The sequence below is a fragment of the Scyliorhinus torazame genome, chromosome 11 (assembly GCF_047496885.1).
Source record: "Scyliorhinus torazame isolate Kashiwa2021f chromosome 11, sScyTor2.1, whole genome shotgun sequence".
NCBI lineage: Eukaryota > Metazoa > Chordata > Chondrichthyes > Carcharhiniformes > Scyliorhinidae > Scyliorhinus > Scyliorhinus torazame.
Window position 1 is genome coordinate 60,926,584 of NC_092717.1, and position 13,269 is coordinate 60,939,852.

At 48.2% G+C, this 13,269-nt stretch overlaps 1 protein-coding gene and 1 pseudogene across 1 annotated transcript in view; one reads left to right on the forward strand and one right to left on the reverse strand.

Annotated features, from left to right (window-relative positions):
* The window catches only part of itga9 (integrin, alpha 9), a 936,771-nt gene that overhangs the window by 906,610 nt on the left and 16,892 nt on the right, over positions 1-13,269 (forward strand). The window lies entirely within an intron of this gene.
* On the reverse strand, positions 1,588-1,793 carry LOC140386112 (U2 spliceosomal RNA; annotated as a pseudogene).

Consider the following 13,269-nt stretch of genomic DNA (forward strand, 5'->3'; position numbering starts at 1 on the left):
TGGGTCACTGTCTGTGCGGAGTCTGCACGTTCTCCCCGTGTCTGCGTGGGTTTCCTCCGGGTGCTCCGGTTTCCTCCCACTAGTCCCAAAAGATATGCTGTTAGGTGAGTTGGACTTTCTGAATTCTCCCTCAGTGTACCCGAACAAGCGCGGAGTGTGGCGACTAGGGGTTTTTCACAGTAACTTCATTGCAATGGTACTTGTGACAATAATAATAAAGATTATTATTATTCTATTTTACTTCCTAATCACTTGCTGTATCTGCTTCAGGACACTCAGATGTATCTTTACCACAGAGTTCTGCAAACCCTCTCCATTAAAAAAATAGACTGCTTTTGTATTATTCCTTCCAAAATACAGAATTTCTCAATTTCCCATATTATACACCACCTGCCAAATTTTGCCTAATACTTAATCCTTTACAGACATATGTCCGCTTCACAACTTACTTTCCCACCTACCTGTGTGTTATCGGTAAATTTAGCAATCGCACATTCGGACCTTTATCCAAGTCACTGATACAGGGCTGGATTCTCCATTGTCCGACACTGGTAGCGGGTTTGCCGATCTGGTGGAGAATGGAGCGCGGCCGAAAAACAATATCCGTGCCGGGCACCAATCCAAATCAGATGCTCCGTTCCCCTACTGGAGGCAGCAGCGAGCTTCATGCCCCTCGCTGGCAGCAAATTGGTGGTTTGTGCCCACTTGCATCTGACTAACGAGCTGGAAGTCCGAATCACCAGCCTCCCCGTGATGCTCCAGACCCCTCAGTCAGGATTCACATGGGCATGAATTGGCGCAAGTATTTACAAGCGGGACCCATACGCACCATGGCCATTGAGGTGGAGCAAGGAGGTAAGAACTTTTCGGGCTTCCTGGGATGTGTTTGCCTGGACCTATTCAGGGAGTAGTGGGGGACAACTTGGTGGCAAGTGTGTGGACCTGGAGTATCCCACTCGGGATTAGGGTGCCATGGCTGAGATCCCCCATTTCTGCATGAAATCATTTAAACCTACCCCCTACCTGCAACTTACAGGCCCCTGGTGGTTAAGACAGCTGACTGCGTCATGCAAATGATCTGCAGGTTTCTGGTCATGTGGATCCCCACTCAGCTCGCCCATCTGGAAACAATCATAACCCAGTGGTATCACAAGGGAATGGACGCGGCCAAGCTCCATCGTTGGTCCATCAGGTCTTGGCACTCTTCAGTGCACTCTTCAGAAGCGCAATCCCAATGCAAAGGGAGCAGGGGTTCGGAGAGTCCACTCCAAACAAAGGACACATGCACCCTGGCCTCACCAGAGTCACTAACAACCAGCCCTCCCCTGAGGATCATGAGGTGTCTCCAAGCCCCTGCCTGTCCACCGTGCCCCTGATCCCAGCCATCTCACTCCCAGCTATGAAATCCGACCAGCTTCCTGTCACAATCTGTGTGTAGAACCCATGCTCCATATTATAGTGCAGCTAAGATCCCAACAAGCACATACATCCCTCACTCATCTCCATGTTGAGGGTGAGGCAGCTGTACAGCTCAGCGTGACCTGTAACCTGGTGGCATTAGATGGTCAAGGGAATCCTCATCTCTTTTTTTATTACTTTATCAGAGTTACAAAGCCAGGGTTCAGAGTGTGGACAGGGGCGAACCCCTAATCCAGCTCCTTGCCTGCTCCAAAAACCAACTCAAATTTAAATTGAATCCAATTCATGGTCCCCACAAGAGAGACATATCAAATCTGAGCCAAAAGGCTGAGCAAATACTTTACTTGATCTTAGCCAAAAGGCCAAGAAGCGATGACGGGGGGTGGGGGGGATCCTCATCTTGCTGGCATTAGCTGTATTGACCCCCTCCAAGGGTCATAGCCAGCATCACCACAGGGTGATGGGTCTGGGTTGGCAGTATCAGTGGGTGTTGTCCACGGGGTGGAGGATGACGACAACTCACTGTGAGATGAGCTGTGCTGCTCCTCATTGTCTGACAAAGTCTGGCTCCTGTCTTTAAGACAACAAGCCACTCTCTGCCCGGGTGATCCCTACATGTGTGCTGGTGATTCCTTCTCACAGGCCCAGAAATGTTGGCAGAGGGCACGGTTGTGTGAGAAGGTGAAGGGATTTGGCTCACTCACTGGGGATGCTGTCATACAAGGCGGGCTCATACTGCTGCTTCCGTGCCCTGTCACTTCTTGGTTCTCGGTGAGGGTGTACTCATATGGGACATTCATGTGTCATGGGTGGCCTGACCCTCCCCCACAACCGGCCCACCCACCCGCTGCACAACACCCAGCCCCAGCCCATCCTTCACTCCCGTGAGACAATGGTTAGTGGCAGATTGGACTGCGAGAAAAAGTGTTTTATGGTGAGTATTTTTAATATGTGTGCCTTCCCCTTTACTATCGACTCAACACTACATCCGTGCCAACTTAAGTGTCATCTATATATTTCTCCTCTTCGTGGCCTCCTGTTTCTTCCAGGTGCTACCCCAGACAGCACATCAGGAGTGGAGGTGGCCTGCTTACTCTCTGACCTGTGATGCCCTTCGTGGTCACCATCTGGAGGGCCTGGGCCTTGTTGGACCCAGCCGACTTTCAGGTATCGACCTGTTCTGCCTTCTGCCCATGAGATGCACCAGTGCCAGGTGACGGAGGATTTGGAAGGGCTGAGGTGATCCAGCGCCTCCCCTGCAGGAGGCAGCAGAATGGGCCCCATTACTTCCTCCTCTCTCGGTGTGCTCATTGACCCTCCCAGGCAACTCCATGGGACTGAGGAGAAGCCGGAGTGAGCTCCGAAGGCTCCACCGTCACCTGGTGCTGCCAGTTCTGGAGGCCCACCCTCATCTGAGCCATGGCCTCGATACCCTCACTGCCTCGGTCGTGTCGCTCTGTACCTATGACATGTCTCTCTGACTGTCTAAGGTCAGTCAGCGCCCAACCAATGCTCTCCATTCCCTCAGCCATGACACTTTGCGAATGGGCGAAGCTCTGGAGAGTCGCAGCAGGTTCCATCTGTGCTCAGAAAATGTCTGCCTGTGACTGGGCTCTCCTGTCCTGTGTCTCACTGTTGACAGCACAGTGTGCACAAGCGTTGGACATCCTGACACATGGCCCCGACGTCTGGCCCTAGGCCTTGCACCGTGGACAGCACCCTTTCATTGTTGGTCTGGGTGCATCGTGGGCACCATCTCTTGTGCCTGAAGGTGGCAGCTGTTTTTTCAGGCACTGGAAATTTGCTCGCTCCCCATCCTGTATATCCTGATTCTGTGTCTGCATCTGTACGAGTGACGGGATCATCATTTCCAGAATCACAACATCTGTCTGGGCGAAAGCTGTTCCCTGGGATCGGACAGCCCTCTAACCGTCCGCTCTGTCAGGAGTCCGTGCCTCCACCTGATGTGCTGCAGCATGTGTGTGGTGCTCACCAGAGGGCGACCCAGGCACCTGATCACTAACATTACCCACTACGGTAATAGTCTCTGTGATGGTGGATGGTGCAGGTGACAGCAGTGCCAAGATGTTGGTGCCTTCCTCGGAGTCGTGGTCCAGGGTGTTCTGTTGGTCTGGATGGGAGGCAATGAGCCCGGAAGGCCCAGCCTCCTCTGATAGTGATCCTGCAAGACAAAACACACAGGGCAAGAGTCTCCATTACTGAGACTAAGTGTTGACGCCGACGCAGAATTCGTGGACTTCCACGACAGCAAAACTGGTAGCCAAACTTGGATCCATTCAGCAACCATGGAAGGGCCAGCACCGACGCCATGGGGAACACAACTGATTCCAATGAAAAAAGGTGCGGGATTCGCTGGGTCTGTGATTGACACTCGTGAGGCTAACAAGCTGCAGCCGCTAACACACACTTCACTCCCCACACAAACTCATCCCAGCTAACAAGGTGGCACTGGTTGTGCTGGAGCGATCCCATACAGCTGATGGGCTGGCTGGGGCCACGGGGCAGCTAGGGGGTGTGGCCTGTGGGGGGGGGGGGGCACCACCTGTACAACCGTGGCCCTAAGTTCACAGTGGGCTGTTGGTGGCGTGTGCAGCTACATGGCTGCCTTGCCGGCTGCAACAATTGTGTTTAATGCCCGTCCACCTTGACCCCACAAGTCACCTCCCGGCCACCCCCTGCTACTCCTCTTCCCCAGCCCTGGCAGAAGCCCCCTGGTCAGCGGCACAACTGTCAGCAAACTATGGTGGTATTGGACACTTTCCATACTCTCTCCCTCAGCAGCTGCGACGACAGTTTCACGATTTTTAAAAGCACAAGTGAACCGCAAAGTCGGGAACCTGGCCCATCCGAGGCAGAGCGACGAGGAGCATCGGAGAATACAGAGTCAGGCCCGCTATTGGCATGCAAACGGTGTCTACTGTACATGCGTTGTGGACCGTATTGACGCTATTGTCAAGGAGATGGAGAATTGGGATTTGCGTCAAATAGGCGCCCGCTGCTATTTTAGCATCGGAACCTTTTTCTCCGCCCCTTTTGCGATTTTGGTGTCAGCCAACGGAGAATCCCGGTCATGGGGCGAGACCTTGGAAAAGACTGGTTTGTGGGAGAGGGGTAACTCACTTGTTATAGGGACATGTGCGTTACATTAGACCCACTTTGGCACATGCCAACCTCCATGTCAGCCACTACCCTCTCCTCGGCCTCACTCGAGAGATGAATGCAAAGTGTTTGCTGGAGTATCCCTTCATCCTTCTTGCGCAGAAATTGCCTGCACTTTCATGGGATGGTTGCTGGAATCAATAGTTGCAAACTCATCAGTTTCCCATCTTTGAATTTTTGATTGCGCATTTAATCTCAAATGGTTTGTACACGCTTAGCGAATGCTCCGCCATGCAGCTCTAAAACCAGTGCCCTCAGGTGCAGAGTATCAATGTGTTTCTTCAGTTCTGACAACTGTGGAATTGGTCCAGAATTGTTTCAACGGGAATCTTTCAGCTGTCCTAGCTCAGTAACAGTCAGAAGTTTACTTTTGGAAATGGCAAAACTGCTCGTCAACAGCTGATTAGAAAGTCTGATTTCTTATCATATATATATATATATATATAATAATTTTTCCCCCCCCATTCTTGTTATATACAATGTGCACTAATCTCACTAATCTTCAATCAGAGCTTTGTTTATCATAATTGAATGAACAGTAAAAATGCACAGACTGAGGAAGATTTGGCATAACCAAGGCCATCAATTCATGCAACACTAACATAAAAAGCCCCTTTCACATTACAATGGTTAAGAACAACTTCTTTATACTGGTTCACATTGAAATCTCTTCCATTTTAGTCAGTGTTTACATCAAGATGACTCCTTCGGGAATAATCCAGTTGTTGTAAACTCGATTCAGTTTACCCGGAAATTTTGAGTGAATTAGTTTGAAACATCATCTGGACTCTAAACCAGCTAATGACAGATTGCCACTGAGTTTCGAAGGGATTGCCTCAGGTAGACTAGATGAGTAACTGCTGTTTGTTTATCACTGTGAAATGTTTACGCCCAGTTTATTTAGGTTAACTTAACAAATGTGGAAACTTGCGTGATGGTTACAAAAATTAAGAAATTCAGGGCACAGCGCCTGTCCATTACGGAGTACAGAATGATGGGGATTGCAGCCAATGGGAGGAATTTGAAAAACCCACATTGTTGGCAATGAGCCTCAATAAAGCCATTTAAAGTTATGGTTCAAAATGATAGTTTTAACATAACAGTGTCTGAGTTTCTAATAGGGAACAGGGATTCACTATGTACCAGCATGTCAGGACTTGTGCTGGAAGCAGTGATTAGTGTAAAGCCCCTGATCTTCCAACAGAGGGCAAGAACTTCCCTAGCAGGCAGTCTCATTCGGCATGTCCGTCTGTAACCCCCCGTGATAGTCAAGGGTTTGTGCTTGGAGCCGTGACTGATACAATTACTGCCACAGGTGGGCGGCACGGGAGCACAGTGGTTAGCACTGTTGCTTCACAGCGCCAGGGACCCGGGTTCAATTCCAGCCTTGGGTGACTGTGTGGAGTTCGCACTTTCTCCCCGTGTCTGCATGGGTTTCCTCCGGGTGCTCCGGTTTCCTCCCACTGTCCAAAGAAGTGCAGGTTAGGTGGATTGGCCATGCTAAATTGCCCTTAGTGTCCAAAAGGTTAGGTGGTGTTACTGGGTTACGGGGATAGGCTGGAGGCATGGGCCCGATGAGCCAAATGACCTTCTTCTGCACTGTAAATTCTATAATCTATGATATGTTCTCTTCATCTCCATTTTTAAAATGTACCTTTACATTTAAGTAAAATATTTTTCACATATTTGATAAGTGCCTATTTTATCATTTAGAAAGCAATATTTCAGTAGTTAGAACAATGCTACCATACTGAAAAGGAAAGAAACAGTTTCAGTTTGCAACTTGCAATGAGCAAGTCGATCTGGAATTGTATTGGTGGGCTGAAAATAACTTCAGTACCCCAGAATAAGATGCAAAAAATCAACCTGGGTTCCCACTCCAGACTGGTATCTGGCAACCCCAGATTGATCTGTGAGTATGGGGGTTTTAAGCAAAGATGGAATTTGACTTGGCAATGATGCCCTCCATAATCAAAGAAGTTGCGAACACACGATTAAGACTTGCATGATTAATAGCCACTCAGGGGATCAGTGCTTTCAGCAGAGAAGAGAGGAGAGAATTGTACCATCATGCAATAGATGTCGTCGGGAGAAGAGAATGAGCATCAGGCCATTGAGGAATTTGAGTCATTAAGAGCGGAGAGGAGTGGGTCAACAGGAATTAATTCCTTCAGAAGAAGAGAGACGGAGAGCACTATTGATAAGGAATAAAATACATTGCATAATACCCACCCTGCTGACACACTTGGTGCATCATATCAAACTGAGACACATTATGGAACAAAACAGTTACTGTGTATTCGAGTAGGATATTACTTGAAGTGATATTCGTTTAAAAAGCGATTTAGCAGCTTGAATCAGACACATGCTTTCATGATAGCACTGTGATGACAAACAACTATACAACATGAGATAATTCAGTCAGTCAATTCTCTGAGTATGGGTTCAAAAAAAAAGCTTCTAATCCCAGATAGATCTTCTCAGCCTATGTAAAAGCGACAATCCTCAACAGAAACTTTAGGAGGGGATTTTCTAGCCGTACTCGTCAGCAGGGTCGTCAGCAGTCCCTTGAATGGCGAATCCCCATCATGGTTTTCCCTGCAATGGGGGAGCGAATTCAATGAGAAATCCCATTGGCCGCAGCGGGACCAAAAGATCCCGTCGCCGGCAAAAGGTGGGCCACTATCCTCTTTCTCCCCCCACCCCGACCCCCCCCCCCCCCCCCCATCCTCCCGAGAAACATGTTGGAAAATGACATTAGCTAAGTAATGGAGTGGGGTAATATCTGATAACAATGAGGTGATACAGCATTTGACATTGATTATTGCTTCTGACATTTCACACAGAGAAGTGAAAACATCAAGGACTGTTCATCAGTACGAGAGGTCTTAATATACACCGGTAATTCTGAGAAGAAAGATTATTATTATTATCCAGGGTCTGCGCTTCCCACTGATAATGGTTGATGTAGCACACAGAGGGCGACTATTCAGGGAGCCATTGAAACATTTGTATGGGGCCCTCAGCTCTCCGTACAACACGATCTTGAGCATCCGGCTGTCGTTCATCAAGTTAATGTAATCCGCCCAACGCGGTTGATTTTGCAGAAGGATGGCCTCGATGCTGGAGATACCGGGGGCTGGATTCTCCTTTTTGGGGACTATGTCCCTGTCATAATATACACCAGTATATCATGGTGCAGACACACACTGATGGACACACAGTGGAACCAATCAACATACACAACACCGCAGCCAATCACCAGTGAGAGCACATGCACTATAAAGACAGGGGGTATCAGAGTTCCCGCTCATTCGAGTAGCAGCTAGCTAGGAGCAGAGAGCTCACAGCCTGTAGCACAGACATTCACCATGTGCTGAGTGCATCGACTGGTTAGGACAAGGCAAAGGTCTTTAGTTAAAGCTAGTATCGTATTTACCCACAGTTCAAGTATGTTTAAATAGTTAACCTTAATAAAATAGTGTTGCACTACTTCAAGTTTTGGTGACCTGTATGTGATCCAGAACACCCAACACATCAGTCCCCACGCTGTTGTGAAAACTGTGGTCTTTTACGGCAGGAAAACCGGCGTCAAAAGCCACAGATTCAGCGTCTTGCAGGGGGCTAGCAGGCAGCTGCCGTGGAGCTCGCAGCTCCAGCTGCCAATACGGCCCCCCCACATTTCCGGGTCAGAGGCTGCGCATGCGCACGGCGGCGACCTTCAGTGTCCGCTCCAAGCTCCATGGAGGGCTCGGCCCGTGGCGCCGAAATAGTGCCCTGCAAAGGTCGCTCGCCCGACCCAGACCGCCCGCACACATAGCCCCCAGTCCCAAATGAAGCCCCTCCCCCCCACCTTCCGATCAGTCCTCCCCCGACTACGGTGGCCCCGGACTGAGTCAGCAGCCGCCACGCGAGGTTCCCGAATGGCAGGACCAGATTAGAACCACGCCATTGGGAATTTGGCCGGTCGGGGACAGAGAATAGCGGAGTGGGCCTCAGGCAATTGCCTGAGGCGGTGGATACTCGGCGCAGTCCGCCGCTTTTTTGGGGGCGGAGAATAGCGGAACCAGCGCCGGTCCCAATTTTGTGTGGGGAAAAAGGATTCTCCGCCCTGTCACCGAACGTGATTTTGGAGTCTGGGTGCGGAGAATCCAACCCCAATTGTTTCCAGGACTTCAGTTTTCTTTAAACTGATTTTTAGTCCGAAGAATTGTATTGCCTTGGAGAAACGTGTTGCTCTATCTTGCAGGTCTGATTGACTGTGGGCCAAGATAACGCAGTCATTGGTGAAATGAAATTCATGAGTAAGCTTTTCTTCTGTCTTTGTGTCAACCCAAGTTTGAAAAGACCCCAAGCGTACTTAAACTCCCTCCTCAAGGTCTTCAGTCGCCTGCTGCAGCATCATGCTGAAGAAGATGGTGAATAAGGTTGGGGACAGCCACATCCCTGCTTCACACTACTGGAGATACAGAAAGGACTCAAGAGGCCTCTGTTGTGCTTGGCAGCTCTCCAGTTCCAGGGTTATAAAAATTAATGATTCAGTGAGTTTCTTGTCCCCATCATGCGAACCCTAACCCTAATTGTCATCATGAATCTAGGTCTCTCAGAATTACCGGTGTATATTAAGACCTCTCATACTGATTAACAGTCCTTGATGTTTTTCCTTTTTAAAAGCAATTTTAATCCGTCAGCTCTGAGTAATCCAATTTACAATTACTGAAATTCATTTTTTAAAAATATATTAAACTATTTTCTAATTAAATAGGAATACATTAATCAGTTTGATAGTAAATTTAAACAGAAATCTCATTACAAGTTTTAAAAACTAATCTTTTAGTGTCCTTATGCTCAAAAGAATCATCTTAACAATTAAAGCCTCCCAAAAGACTTCCAAAGGAACATACATAGTGGAAACTTTGAATGGTGGTTAATTCATCCTGGGTGATGGTGAAGGGAGTGGAGTGGGGTGGGGAGGTCAGCATGGTGCATTGTGGAGGTGGAAATGCTTCCAGTATAATGTTTTCAAAATTGGTGTAAAGTATCATTGGCTACACACTTGACTTTGCCATCTCACGGCCTTGCTACTTCCAAACATATCAATCACAGATAAGGCTACCTCTGGCCAATTCCTTGTATTTCTCTCCACCCACATCTCTCTTCCCCCTCCAAATCCTACTTCCTTCTGTATCTGCCCTTGGAATAAACTCTTTCCTGATTGGTTTAGCACAGTGGGCTAAACAGCTGACTTGTAATGCAGAACAAGGCCAGTAGCGCGGGTTCAATTCCCGTACCAACCTCCCCGAACAGATGCCAAAATGTGGCGACTCGGGGCTTTTCACAGTAACTTCATTGAAGCCTACTTGTGACAATAAACAATTATTATTATTATTTATTATTTACATCTGCACTCTCAGAATCCTAACTATCTAAACGTTGGCTTTCTGCTCACCACAACACTTCTGTAGCTACAATGTGCTCAACCACACTTCCATTTCGATACCCTCGTCCCCATTACAACCATCACTCTCTCTCATCCTGGCTAGTCCCCTGATGTGACCCTCATTTCCACTCCCTTACCGCCAAGGGATGCTGACTTAAATTATTATGTCAGACTGAAGGTTTAGTCATTCAGTAGACCTTGGTGGATGACATCAAGCACAATCAGGTCCCTTTCGTGTCTGCCAAAAGTGCCCATCCTGGATGCAAATATTCCAAACAAGTGCAAAGAGTTTCTGGACTTCATTGTCACAAAGATACTGACCATCCAATCAGCTGCCTCTTCCACTTCCTTCCCTTCCCTTGCCCACCAGGCAAGTTGTCATCTTTCAGATGTTATACCACACAGAAGCATTTTCTCCTTTCTTAGGTAAATAACCCCATAGATTTATTAGGTAAGAGAGCAGAGAAGTTATTGCTAAAGTCCTCGCCAATGTTTATCCCTCAATTGATTTCATAAAAACAGATTCTTTTCACATTGCTGTTTGTGGGAGCTGTGCACAAATTGACTGCCATGTTTCCTGTATCGCAGCAGTGACTACATTTTAAAAAGTACTTCCTTGGTGATAGCCGCGGAAATCACGATATAAGTGCAAATCTTTCTTTTTAAAAAAAATATTTTTATTCTCCTTTTTCACATTTTCTCCCACATTTACACCCATCAACAATAAACAATAATCAGCAAGATATGTCAATCCCCATAATAACAACGATCCCATCTACCCACCAACCCCCAAACATCAGCCCGCATGTTTACATAAACAAATGACAAAAAGGAATCAGGGATTACCCGTAGTCACCCTTAATCTACACAGCCCCCCTCCCCACCCCCACCCCACCCCACCCCCCCAACCCCCCAACTAATGTTCGATGTTATCCAATTCTTGAAAGTGCATAATAAATAGTGCCCATGACTTGTAGAACTCCTCCGAGCTTCCCCTCCGTTTGAACTTAACCTTCTCAAGGGTCAAGTATTCCAACAGGTCCCCCCGCCACGCCAGGGCACTGGGTGGAGAGGCTGCTCTCCATCACAGCAGGATCCGCCTTCGGGTGATCCACGAGGCGAAGGCTATGATATCTGCCTCCGCTCCCGTTTCCAACCCTGGCTGGTCCGACACCCCGAATATGGCCCCCTGGGGACCCGGGTCCAGTTTCACACGCACCACCTTGGAAATTACCCTAAATACCTCCTTCCAGTACTCCCCTAGCTTTGGACAGGACCAAAACATATGAACGTGATTCGCGGGCCCCCCCCCGCAACGCTCACACACATCCTCTACTCCTTCAAAAAATCGGCTCATCCTCGCCCTCGTGAGGTGCGCTCTATATACCACCTTCAGCTGTATCAGCCCCAACCTCGCACATGAGGTGGAGGCATTCACTCTCCGGAGCACCTCACACCAGACCCCCTCCTCTATATCCTCTCCCAGCTCTTCCTCCCACTTTGCTTTGATCCCTTCCAGTGGTGCCTTATCCTCCTCCAGAATAGGTCCGTACACCACTGACACTGCCCCCTTCTCCAGTCCCCTTGTCGTCAACACCTCCTCCAGCAATGTGGAGGCCGGTTCCTCTGGGAATCTCTGTATCTCCTTCCTGGCAAAATCCCGAAGCTGCATGTACCTAAACTCTTCTCCCTGCTCTAGCCCATACTTCGTTTCCAGCTCCCTCAATCCTGTAAACCGACCCCGAAGAAACAAATTTTTTAGCGTCTTAATCCCCTTCTCTTCCCATTTCCGAAAAATTCCATCCCACCTCCCTGGCTCAAATCTGTGGTTCCCCCGAATCGGCATTTCCCTTGACCCTAAACCCAACCCGAAGTGTTGGCGAAATTGCCTCCAGATTTTCAATGAAGCTATTATTACCGGACTCCCTGAATATTTCCCCGGAGCTATCGGGAGCGTGCCTGTTGCAAGTGCCTTCAGCCCCGACCCCCTACACAAACTCTCCTCCATTCTGACCCACTGAGAATCAACCCCTCTGACCCAGCTCCGCACTTTGTGCAAATCTTTCTTGTCTGCAGCCTTCCACCAAAACCACACCACCGTCCTGCAGTTGGTTAGAACTCACTCATATGGTTTAATTGTTGTCTTTCTAATCGTAAGCCGAGAATCACATCAATGGAATAGGGACAGTATGGGAAGGTAGAGTTGAGGCAGAAGGTCAGCTACGATCTTGTTGAATGGCAGAGCAAGCTCAAAGGGCCCAACAGCCTCATCCAGCTCCTATTTCCTATGTTTTTGTGTTCTTCCCACTTCTGCATCGCTACATTACCAATAAACATGTGTTAGTTTTCACAGCAAAGCTGACAACTCACAACGCAACTTCACCACCGTCTCACTTGTCCCCTCCACTGTTACTAACTTGCCAAACTCCTTGTCCAATATGCAGCACTGGGTCAGCAAATTTCATACAACTAAATATTAGGCTAAATATTGGGAAGACCAAGGCATTGACCCGGATTTTCAGAGTCTGTCCAACTCCGGAGTGATTTAAAAGTGATGGGCCAGACAGGATTCTAGTGTTGCCACTCCCATTACCGTTTCCGACAATGTCTGCAGGCACAGCATAAGGACACAGATAGTCTGCCCAATTGCAGCACTCACACCCTTGTCGGTTTCATTGTGGGGGTGGGAAGTTTAAATCCACCTGAATCGTTTGTGGAGTTGGACCTTTTCTGTGAGGATTCACTGCACCTCAGGGGAGCCATGATCCATGGGGGAGCTGCTGTGTACCATGGCAGAATCCCTGTCCCAAATGGGGAGCCAAAAGCAAGGCAGCCATCTGGTCCTGCAATTCTTTGAGTGACAGGAGATGCATTAGAGTACTTTTGTTTTTGTGAAAACTGCTATCATGCTTTCAAAGCATAAGTAAACAGTGCTTACAAACTCCCAAGCTTCTACTTAGAGAACAAATAATACCTTCTCTTCTCTGCTTTGGTTGACAGGCCTTCTGGTGTAGCCTGTGGAAACCCTAGCCTTTTGTTTTTGATGATTTAAATAGGTTGTATTGACTGCAGTTGCAAAAGTTTGTTTGACAACTTAGCCAATCATGAAAGCTTGGTTGTGTTTCAAAAGCTACCGGTACCACTTATCACAGCAGGGTGCTGTGTAGACAGTATGATTACCATTTCAAGAGATTATTAAAGTAGGAACTGTCTTTCGTCTAGTTACTCAT